Here is a 13,022-nt window from a genome sequence, read left to right as displayed (position 1 = left end):
CATACTATATTATGGCTTTTTTATCACTTTTTTTTACATACTATACTATGGCCTTTTTATCCCTTTTTCAACATATTATACTATGGCTTTTTATCACTTTTTTTTTTTTGACATACTATACTATGCCCTTTTTATCCCTTTTTTTCGACATACTATACCATGGCCTTTTAGTCCCTTTTTTCGACATACTATACTATGGCTTTTTTATCCCTTTTTTCGACCTACTAAAGTATGGCCTTTTTATCCCTTTTTTCGACATACTATACTATGGCCTTTTTATCCCTTTTTTCGACATACTATACTATGGCCTTTTTATACTTTTTATGGCCTTTTTTATCCCTTTTTTCAACATACTATTCTATGGCCTTTTATCCCTTTTTCGACATACTATACTATGGCCTTTTTTCGACATCTATACTTTTTTTATCCTTTTATACTACATACTATTATACTGTTTTTTTATCTTTTTATCCCTTTTATCTTTTTTGACATACTATACTATGGCCTTTTTATCCCTTTTTTTGATATCCTATTCTATGGCTTTTTTATCCCTTTTTCAACATACTATACTATGATCTTTTTTCAACATACTATACTATGGCCTTTTTATCCCTTTTTTCGATATACTATTCTATGGCTTTTTTATCCCTTTTTTCGACATACTATGCTATGGCCTTTTTATCCCTTTTTTTGACGTTTTATACTATGGCGTTTTTATCACTTTTTTCGATATACTATGGCCTTTTTATCCCTTTTTTCGACATACTATACTATGGCCTTTTTATCACTTTTTTGACATACTATACTGCAGCCTTTTTATCCCTTTTTTCGACATACTATAATATGGCCTTTTTATCCCTTTTTTCGACATACTATACTATGGCTTTTTTATCCCTTTTTTCGACACACTATACTATGGCCTTTTTATCCCTTTTTTCAACATACTATACTATGGCTTTTTCATCACTTTTTTCAACATACTATGCTATGGCCTTTTTATCCCTTTTTTCAACATACTGTACTATACTATGGCCTTTTTATCCCTTTTTTCAACATACTATACTATGGCCTTTTTATCACTTTTTTCAAAATACTATATTATGGCTTTTTTATCACTTTTTTCGACATACTATACTATGGCCTTTTTATCCCTTTTTTCAACATATTATACTATGGCTTTTTTATCACTTTTTTCGACATACTATACTATGCCCTTTTTATCCCTTTTTTCGACATACTATACCATGGCCTTTTAGTCCCTTTTTTCGACATACTATACTATGGCTTTTTTATCCCTTTTTTCGACCTACTAAAGTATGGCCTTTTTATCCCTTTTTTCGACATACTATACTATGGCCTTTTTATCCCTTTTTTCGACATACTATACTATGGCCTTTTTATCCCTTTTTTCGACATACTATTCTATGGCCTTTTTATCCCTTTTTTCGACGTATTATACTATGGCCTTTTTATCACTTTTTTCGACATACTATACTGTGGCTTTTTTATCCCCTTTTTTCAACATACTATACTATGGCCTTTTTATCCCTTTTTTCGACATACTATTCTATGGCTTTTTTATCCCTTTTTTCGACATACTATACTATGACTTGTTTCGACGTATTATACTATGGCCTTTTTATCCCTTTTTTCGATATACTATTCTATGGCTTTTTTATCCCTTTTTTCGACATACTATGCTATGGCCTTTTTATCCCTTTTTTTGACGTTTTATACTATGGCGTTTTTATCACTTTTTTCGATATACTATGGCCTTTTTATCCCTTTTTTCGACATACTATACTATGGCCTTTTTATCACTTTTTTGACATACTATAATATGGCCTTTTTATCCCTTTTTTCGACATACTATACTATGGCCTTTTTATCCCTTTTTTTCGACATACTATTCTATGGCTTTTTATCCCTTTTTTCGACATACTATACTATGGCCTTTTTATCCCTTTTTTTCGACATACTATACTATGGCCTTTTTATCACTTTTTTCAACATACTATACTATGGCTTTTTCATCACTTTTTTCAACATACTATACTATGGCCTTTTTATCCCTTTTTTCAACATACTATACTATGGCCTTTTTATCACTTTTTTCAACATACTATACTATGGCCTTTTTATCACTTTTTCCGACATACTATACTATGACTTTTTCATCACTTTTTTCAACATACTATACTATGGCCTTTTTATCCCTTTTTTCGACATACTATACTATGGCTTTTTTCATAATTTTTTTCGACATACTATACTATGACCTTTTAATCCCTTTTTTTCTACTATACTATACTTTTTTATCTTTTTTATCACTTTTTTATCCCTTTTTTCGACATACTATACTATGGCCTTTTTATCCCTTTTTTCGACATACTATACTATGTCCTTTTTATCCCTTTTTTCGACATACTATACTATGGCCTTTTTATCCCTTTTTTCGACATATACTATGGCCTTTTTATCACTTTTTCGACATACTATACTGTGGCCTTTTTATCCCTTTTTTCGACATACTATACTATGGCCTTTTTATCACTTTTTTCAACATACTATACTATGGCTTTTTTATCCCTTTTTTCAACATACTATACTATGGCCTTTTTATCCCTTTTTTGACATACTATACTATGGCCTTTTTATCACTTTTTTCAACATACTATACTATGGCCTTTTTATCACTTTTTCCGACATACTATACTATGACTTTTTCATCACTTTTTTCAACATACTATACTATGGCCTTTTTATCCCTTTTTTTGACATACTATACTATGGCCTTTTCATCACTTTTTTCAACATACTATACTATGGCCTTTTTATCCCTTTTTTTGACATACTATACTATGGCCTTTTTATCACTTTTTTCAACATACTATACTATGGCCTTTTTATCACTTTTTCCGACATACTATACTATGACTTTTTCATCACTTTTTTCAACATACTATACTATGACCTTTTAATAACATTTTTCGACATACTATACTATGGCTTTTTTATCACTTTTTTCGACATACTATACTATGGCCTTTTTATCACTTTTTTCAACATACTATACTATGTCCTTTTCATCACTTTTTTCACATACTATACTATGGCCTTTTTATCCCTTTTTTCGACATACTATACTATGGCCTTTTTATCCCTTTTTTCGACATACTATACTATGGCTTTTTTCATAATTTTTTTCGACATACTATACTATGACCTTTTAATAACATTTTTCGACATACTATGCTATCCATCCATCCATCCATCCATCTTATGGCCCGCTTATCCGGTTTCGGGTTTAGCAACTCAGCAGGGGGACCCTAACTTCCTTTTTATCCCTTTTTTCAACATACATTAACCAGCTCCGACTTTTCGATCCTATACTTCCCAGGCCAGGTTGGAGATATAATCCCTCCACCTTTATCCTGGGTTTTCCCGAGGCCTCCTCCCAGCTGGGCGTGCCTTTTAACACCTCCCTGGGGGCTATAGGGGCATCCTTTTTTTTCGACATGCCTGAACCACCTCAACTCCCTCCTTTCGACATAAAGACTATGCGGCTTTATCCCTTTCCTCATGGATGACTGGCTTTTTATCCCTTTCTCTAAGGGAGACACCAGCCACCCTCCTTTTTAAACCCATTTCGGCCGCTTGTACCCTTTTATCCCTTTTTCGGTCATGACCCAGCCTTCATGACCATAGGTGAGGGTTTTTCGAAACTGACCGGTAGATCGAGGCTTTTTCTGGCTCAGCTCTTTTACGTCATACTATACTGCAATAGATTGAATGCAATACCGCACCCCTTTTATCCCTTTCTCCGACCAATTCCCGCTCCATTGTTCCCTTTTTCGCGAACAAACCCCAAGGTATTGAACTCCTTCACTTTTTTTAAGGACTCATTCCCTACCTGGAGAAGGCATTCCATCGGTTTCCTGCTAGAACCATGGCCTCAGATTTATCCCTTGATCCTCATCCTATACTATGGCTTTTTACACTTTTTGCGAACCGATCCAGTGAGTGTTTTAGGTTGCAGGCCGATGATGCCATCAGGACCACATCATCTGCAAAGAGCAGCTATGAGATCCCCAGCCCACCAAACTGCAACCCCTTTTTACCCCTTTTTCAACATACTATACTATCCTGTCCATCCCTTTTTTCAAACAGGATTGGTGACAAAGCCTTTTATCCCTGGCGGAGGCCAACCCTCACCTTTTTATCCGAGTCCGAACTTACTATACGAGAACCCGGACACAGCTCTCACTTTTTCAAAATAGATATTGGATGGCCCTTTAGAGACCCCCTCACCCCATACTATGGCCTTTTATCCCTTTTTCCCACAGTATCTCCCGGGGACCCGGTTTTCAACATACTATACTCTCCAAATTTTCAAAACACATATAGACCATTGGGCATACTCCCAGGCTCCCTCCAGGATCCTTGCGAGTGAAGAGCTGGTCCGTTGTTCCACCACCAGGACGGAATCGCATTGTTCCTCCTCAACCCGAGGTTCGACTATCGGCTAACCCTCCTTTCCAGCACCTTTTTCCGGAGTAGACTTTACCATGGAGGCTTATCCCTTTTACCCCATACTACCCTCTGGTCCCCCTTTTATCCCTTTTTTTTTCCACCCCAGTCTGCCACTCCTTTTTATCACCGTTTCCAGACTTCTATGGCAATCCCTTTTTCAACATACTCAACTAGGACAGCCCCTTTTTCACCCAGAGCCTTGAGCATTTCTATCGGATCTCATCAATCCCCGGGCTTTGCCACCCCGTGTCCCTTGTTTGACTACATCAGTGACTTCCGCCTGGGAAATCGACGACAATCCCCCATTATCCTCCAGCTCTGCCTCTAACATATGGCGTTTTATCCCTTTTTTGGAGTTCCTATAAGTGCTCCTTCCACCGCCTTTTTACCTCCTCAGTTAAGGTCAACAGTGTCCCATCCTTACTGTACACAGCTTGGATGGTTCCCCCTTCCCCTCCTGAGGTGGCGAACAGTTTTCCAGACTATAATACTTTTTATCCTTTTTCGACATACCTTCTCCATGTCTTTTCTCCTTTTTCCCATACTACTATGCTTTGCCTTTTTATCCCTTTTTTCTGCAGCCCTTCGGTACTACTGGCCTTTTATCACTTTTTCCGGGATACTATATATCCCTTTTATCACTTTTTCAGTCATACTATACTATCCTTTTTATCCCTTTTCCACCATACTATACTATGGCCTTTTAGGCACCTTTTTCGTCCCTACTATACTATGGCCTTTTTATCCTTTTTTTCAGGAATGGAAACTTTGAACTTTTTCCACTTTTTTCAACATACTATACTATGGCCTTTTTCACAGGGATTTTCAACATACTATACTATGGCCTTTTTATGTTTTTTGAAATACTATACTATGGCCTTTTCCAGACGTTTTTCCAATACTATACTATGGCTTTTTTTTTCACTTTTTTTCGTCTGTCCAGAGTCTTCCTTTCATCCCTTTTGACCCAATCACCACCAGATGGTGAGGATCGGTTGAGGTCTTTTTATTTTTTCTGACTTTTTATTGTAATTCTTTTTATATTACTGTACTTCCACTGTACAGAAAAAATAGTTTTTATTTCACCCAATCAATCTACTAGCCTATTCATACTATGCAATGGGTTTCTCCTGCTTCTTATAGACTGTGTGCAGACACCAGCAGAGACAGAGACTGAAAACACTGGCATTACCCTGTAAAAGTGGTAATCTGTGAGTTCCTTTTGTCGCCATACTACTCCTCATTTTTGGTGATTTATAATGCACTTCCAAGAGATTTCATCTCAGGGAAAAAATGTAATCAGTGTCTTTTTTTGGGGAGTGTTTTAAAGGTGTATTTTCTGTAGGTGGTGGTTTATCTTTTGCCTGTTTATTGTTGGTTACTGTAATCTCATGGTAACCACCGACTGTAGTTCTTTTTTATCCCATTTATTCCAAAACAAACAAGAGACATAAAAACATCCCACCCTGTGAATTAAAGGCCTTTTGTCATGCCAGACAAACGTTTTTATGACATTAAATCCCTGTTGCTATACATTGTAGAGTGATAGAAGCAGAGACATGCACATATATTAATGTAAAATAAATCAAACATGTAACTTAAGAAATGTAACTTAATGTGACTTAATTAACTACATATTTATTGCAATGGATTTCTACTTTGGTGGCCACAATCCTGCAATGCAGATTGGTTTCAACTAATGCTATTCAGATACTGTACTGTAGTTAGACATGGTAGCTAGGAGTTGTAATACAGTACCCAACATGCATTTTTTATGAATGTTATGATATCATTTCCATCCATCCATCCATCCATCCATCCATCCACGTCCGCTTATCCGGTGTTGGGTCGCGGGGGGAGCAGCTCCAGCAGGGGACCCCAAACTTCCCTTTCCGAGCAACATTAACCAGCTCCGACTGGGGATCCCGGCGTTCCCAGGCCAGGTTGGAGATATAATCCCTCCACCTAGTCCTGGGTCTTCCCGAGGCCTCCTCCCAGCTGGACGTGCCTGGAACACCTCCCTAGGGAGGCACCCAGGGGGCATCCTTACCAGATGCCCAAACCACCTCAACTGGCTCCTTTCGACGCAAAGGAGCAGCGGCTCTCCGAGCTCCTCACGGATGACTGAGCTTCTCACCCTATCTCTAAGGGAGACGCCAGCCACCCTCCTGAGGAAACCCATTTCGGCCGCTTGTACCCTTGATCTCGTTCTTTCGGTCATGACCCAGCCTTCATGACCATAGGTGAGGGTAGGAACGAAAACTGACCGGTAGATCTTTTTGTCACAACGGTGCGATAGATTGAATGCAATACCGCACCCGCTGCGCCGATTCTCCGACCAATCTCCCGCTCCATTGTCCCCTCACTCGCGAACAAAACCCCAAGGTACTTGAACTCCTTCACTTGGGGTAAGGACTCATTCCCTACCTGGAGACTACTATACTATGGCTTTTTTATCACTTTTGTTGACATACTATACTATGGCCTTTTTATCACTTTTTTCGACATACTATACTATGGCCTTTTTATCCCTTTTTTCGACATACTATACTATGGCCTTTTCATCACTTTTTTTCGACATACTATACTGTGGCCTTTTTATCACTTTTTTCGACATACTATACTCTGGCCTTTTTTTATCCCTTTTTCAACATACTATACTATGGCCTTTTTATCACTTTTTCGACATACTATACTGTGGCCTTTTTATCACTTTTTTCGACATACTATACTCTGGCCTTTTTTATCCCTTTTTTCAACATACTATACTATGGCCTTTTTATCACTTTTTTCGACATACTATACTGTGGCCTTTTTATCACTTTTTTCGACATACTATACTCTGGCCTTTTTTATCCCTTTTTTCAACATACTATACTATGGCCTTTTTATCACTTTTTTCGACATACTATACTATGGCTTTTTCATAATTTTTTTCGACATATATACTATGGCTTTTTTAAACCTTTTTTGACATATTGTACTGTGTTTTTATTCACATTTTTCAACATACTGTACTGTGGCTTTTTTATCACTTTTTTGACATACTATCTGGCTTTTTTGTCACTTTTTTCGACATATTTTACTGTGGCTTTTTTTTCACTTCTTTCGACATACTATACTATGGCTTGACTATGACTATTCACATTTTATGACATACTATATGACTTGTTTAATACTTTCATACACATACTATACTTATGACATCTTTGTGGAATATTATAGGCCTACTTTGACTTTTCATAATATTTATGGCATACTGTGCTATGACTTATGATCACATTTTAATGGCATACCGTATTTTGACGTTTTAATGGCATTTAAATGTCATAGAAATAGAAAGCCTTTATTATCATCGTACACAATACAACGAAATTAGGAGAGAATCTCAATGCAACAAAAAGAGACAACAAAACACCACAAGAACAAAACAACTTCATTAACAAACCGATAACACGTTTTAAAATAATAATTCAAACAAATGCAATGACATTTTGCACTATTCAGTAATCAGAGTATTTATTGTTCTAGTATGAATGTAATATTGCACTAGAATAACGTAACTATTGCACAACATCCAGTATTTTCCCCCTTTAAAATACAGTCAAAATGTTGTATTTGAGGGGCATTTCAAAGCTTGTTGGAGTGAAGTGTGCTCATGGCCCCCCGGAAAGAAATGCTTCTTAAGTCTGGTGGTCCATGTTTTGATTGTCATGTAGTGCCCTCCAGAAGGCAACAGGTTAAACAGGTGGTGTCCAGCATGGGAAGAGTCCTTTATACAAAAGCACATTTCAACATACTATACTATGACTTTTTTGTCACTTTTTTTGACATACTATACTATGACTTTTTTGTCACTTTTTTTGACATACTATACTATGACTTTTTAATAACATTTTTCAACATACTATACTATGACTTTTTTGTCACTTTTTTTTGACATACAATACTATGGCTTTTTTCGAAATACTATACTATGATTTTTTTTTATCACTTTTTTCGACATACTATAGCTTTTTTATCACTTTTTTGACATGCTATAGCTTTTTGATCACTTTTTCAACATACTATACTATAGTTTTTTTATAACCTTCTTCGACATACTATACTATGGCTTTTTTCAATTTTTTTTTTAAATGCTATACTATGAATTTTTCGTCTCTTTTTACTACATACGTTACAATTGCGTATTTCGAAATACTATACTATGGCTTTATTCTAGCTTTTTTCGTCATAGTATACTAAGACTTTTTTACCACTTTTTTCAACATACTATAATATGACTTTTTTCAACATATACTTTGGCTTATTTCGACATACTATGAGTTTTTTCAACATACTTTACTATGAATTAATTCATATTTTATGACATACTATACTATGACTTGTTTATTACTTTCTTTGACATACTATACTATATACACATTCTATACTCTAATACTATAGGCCTACTTTCACTTTTTATAATATTTATGGCATACTGTAATATGACTTTTGATCACATTTTAATGGAATACTGTATTTTGATTTTTTTATGACATTTAAATGTCATTGAAATAGATAGCATTTATTATCATTGTACACAATACAACAAAATTAGGAGAGCATCTCAGTGCAATAAAAAGAGACAAGAAAACGCCACAAGAACAAAACAATTTTATCAACCAACCAATAACATAAAATAAATGCAATGACATTTTGCACTATTCAGTAATCAGAGTATTTATTGCTCTAGATGAATGTAATATTGCACTAGAATAAAGTAACTATTGCACAAGATCCAGTTTTTTCTTCTTTAAAATACAGTCAAAATGTTACATGTAATTCAAAGCTTGTTGGAATTAAGTGTGCTTATGGCCCCCCGGAAAGAAATGCTTCTTAAGTCTGGTGGTCCATGTTTGGATTGTCATGTAGTGCCCTCCAGAAGGCAACAGGTTAAACAGGTGGTGTCCAACATGGGAATGTTTATGGGAGTGGTCTCCCAGGATGGCCAGGTCACTACAGACCAACAAGAAATATAGAAAAATATCTTTAAAGATTATTATGGTGGGGGGGGGGACCAGCCACTGCTATGGTTGCAAAGGACTGAGACTCCCACACTCACCTCCGTATTTCATTAAATAACCAGGTCTATTACTTTTTCTTTGACGCAAAATTGTTTTGTCTGTTGTCACGGTAACTCAGTGAAACGCCTGCAGGCACGAAAGAGCTGTCGCCTAAACTATTTACTCGTTCAGAGAAATTTGTTAGCATGGCGGCGGCTAATGGAACGTTAGCTAATGGAGCAACTGATGTGAACGCATTCTCTAACATAGAGGACGTAATCGCTCTGGTTTTGGAGAGGCTCAGAGAAGTGTGCTTGAATCGGTGATCTACAACGCAGTGAACGGAGTGTTGGCGGAAATTAATGCCTCGAAGCAACGCATCGAGGCAGAACCTGAGATGCAGGAAATTATGGTATGTGAGCCGGATCAATCTGACTGTCACACTCACAATTCAGCGGCTTCGGTTGTCTGAATGGACTCAACACGAACTACATGCTGAACGCAACCCGGACTCGTTTAGCCGCCTGCCCACCCTGGGAGCAATCCACGGAGGGAGAGAGTTCACCTTCGCTGCAGCTGCAGAGCTGAGTGTTATCTGGCTGGAACTAGAAGTGGAGGAAGACGCGCTACATGCAAGGGTCGCTCCGCGCCGCGGACCGTTACCGACAGAGGAACCGGTCGGACTTTGCTTTCGGTGCCTGGGCCACGACTAACGGTATTTGGGTTACTTTACTGAGTTTAACTGGAGGACGCTGTGTGTAGGTTTTTGGAACCGACCTTTGAAGGGACATTTAACCAGACTGTGTGAAATTATGAATGGTGGCTACTCAGTCTACAGTCTATGCTTTTGTGGACATTTAATCGGGCTGAAAAAATAAGATAAAAGATAAATCCTGAGGACTAAGGACTAAGTTTCGGAGCCAGGCTTTAAAGGGACACTTAACCAGACTGAAAATACATGATAAATACTGGCTGGTCAGTTTACAGTCTATGTTTGTTAACATGTAGGGATGCTGTCTGTTCAGCTCATAGTCTGCTTTTTGCTCCAACTAGATTGGTGTGTTTTACACACTGCTTATTCCAGAAATTGTTTCTCACATAGCCTACTTCAAAACTTAACAGCTGATTGAGACCTAGTTCTAAGGTGTTTATAATATTGTTCATGTTTAACATAAGAATTCACTAGACCTGTTCAATTAACCTGTGACTTAAGACAGGAGGTGCAGTTTTGAGGTGCAGTTTTGAGCTGGAGTTTTGCGCGAACTGCGTTTGTTGTGGTCACGCATCTTACAAATAGGGGAGAGGGTCAATGGTCCCAGAGGGTTAGGGGATTTATTTTACTTTTTATGTTTTTGCCATACCTTGCTCAGAGCTAACAATTCACCCTCACTCACCAGATTTGTTGGCCAAATTCATTGACATGGTGCGTACTTTATATGCGAATCCCACGGCCATAGTCTCAACCAATGGATTGCACTCTCAGCCGTTTCCCATTAAGCGGGGCTCGCGACAGGGATGTCCGCTTTCCCCCATATTATTTGCAATCTCTCTTGAACCGTTAGCACAAGCCATAAGGCAAAATAAGTAGCAGCTCAATATCATTATTTGCAGACAATATTTTGTTGTACATTGCTGATTTTGAGAACTCTATTACAAAAATTCTTAAGATTTTCAACAAATTTGGCTCATCTCAGGCTATAAAATTAACTGTAATGCTTATAGGCAGAGTTAATGCAATTAACATGACTGTGCTCCCCAAATACCTGTACCTGTTTCAGTGTTTGCCTGTATTTGTCCCTGGTATTTATTTCAAAAAGCTAAAAAGCGAATTTCATCATATATTTGAAATGGTAAACCACCTCACTTGCGCAAAGATTATCTGCTTTGGAGATAATCTCCAACACAATTTCCGATTTTACTAGTGGGCAGCCAGCTTTCACTGTATGTCATACTGGACACATCATCACTTAGACAAAAATTTTCCTACCTGGGTTAAAATGGAGACGGATATCTGTAGCTCGGTTCCTTTACCTGCTCTAATTGGCACATCATTGCCCTTATCATTGAACATGTCTAACACTAACCCTGTAATCAGTCACTCTCTCAGAATCTATTCACAATTCAAGAAACATTGTAACCTGCAAGATACGTGTCTTTCTAGCCCAGTGCCATTCAATCACCTTTTCCCACCCTCAATACATGATACCGCATTTAACATGTGGCATGGGAGGGGCTTGAAATGCTACAAAGCTATCAGAGAAATGTAATATACCTAACTCCCATTTTCTTTCAGTTATTTACAGATTAGGCATTATATTAAGGGAGTTTTCTCACAGTTTCCCAATAAACCAGCTAACAGAATTATTATGCCGATTGTTGAGGAGACCTGGGCTAAGATATTGGGAAGAGTTCACTCCTCATCTATTTGTGCTCGACACTCCGAGACCACCGAGTGCATCTTTCCAAAGCCAAACTAGCTAAAATATGTGATAGACATAAGTCTGCGGATGCAGCAGTGGTTCATATGTTCTCGCTCTGCCCCAACATAGAGGGGTATTGGAGGGGCATTTCGAGGCTCTCTCTACAGTTCTAGCAGTCCAAATTGATCCAGACCCTCTACTGTGACTGTTTGGAATTATTCCCAAGGGTGTACGGGTACCTACTGGGGGCCATACGGTAGTTGACTTTACTACTCTTCTTGACGCCGCCTGCTACATTTGAGGTGGAAGCCCTCAGTGTCCCACTGGATAAGGGATGTGTTATCAAACCTGAAGCTTGAATAAAATCAGATGTACGCTACTGGTCTCTAAAACGAAATTCATTAAAGTGTAGAGATCTTCTTTGACTTTTGATAAACCTTCCACACTAGTACAGGAATACATTTTCAAATTATCATGTCTGACCCTTTGTACACACCTGGGTGTGACTTGACATTCCAGGACCGGACGTGCTGCTTCTGTTTCACTGCTTATTGTGCCTTAATGACTTTTCATACCTCAACTTCACTGTGCAATACTAAGTGCTTTGCATATTTATATATATATGGATTTGGCACCATAAATAATGTGTGTGTATATATATATATATATATATATATATATATATATATATATATATATATATATATATATGAACAATTGCAACACTACAGCTAGTAAAAGTATTTTACTCAATCCCCAGGTTCTCAAATGCTCTGGGAACTGGAGCTTTTGATATACATATAATAAATAATAACTATTCACAATGCTATACACGGCACAGACACAATTAACTGTGTTTATTATTAAACATTTGTTTTAATGAGTTATTAGCCTACTCCAACTTAAAGAAAATCAAATAGGCCTACATTACATTAATGCAGGGTGGTTGCTTGACATTATCAAAGGTTTTATTCTAGCTCTGCAAAGTTGCAGATCTTTTAGCTGCTTCTTTGAGCTCTTTCTC

Source organism: Perca flavescens, chromosome 22, assembly GCF_004354835.1.
Source record: "Perca flavescens isolate YP-PL-M2 chromosome 22, PFLA_1.0, whole genome shotgun sequence".
Lineage (NCBI taxonomy): Eukaryota > Metazoa > Chordata > Actinopteri > Perciformes > Percidae > Perca > Perca flavescens.
The sequence above is the reverse complement of the archived record's forward strand: the minus strand, read 5'-3'. Positions refer to the sequence as shown.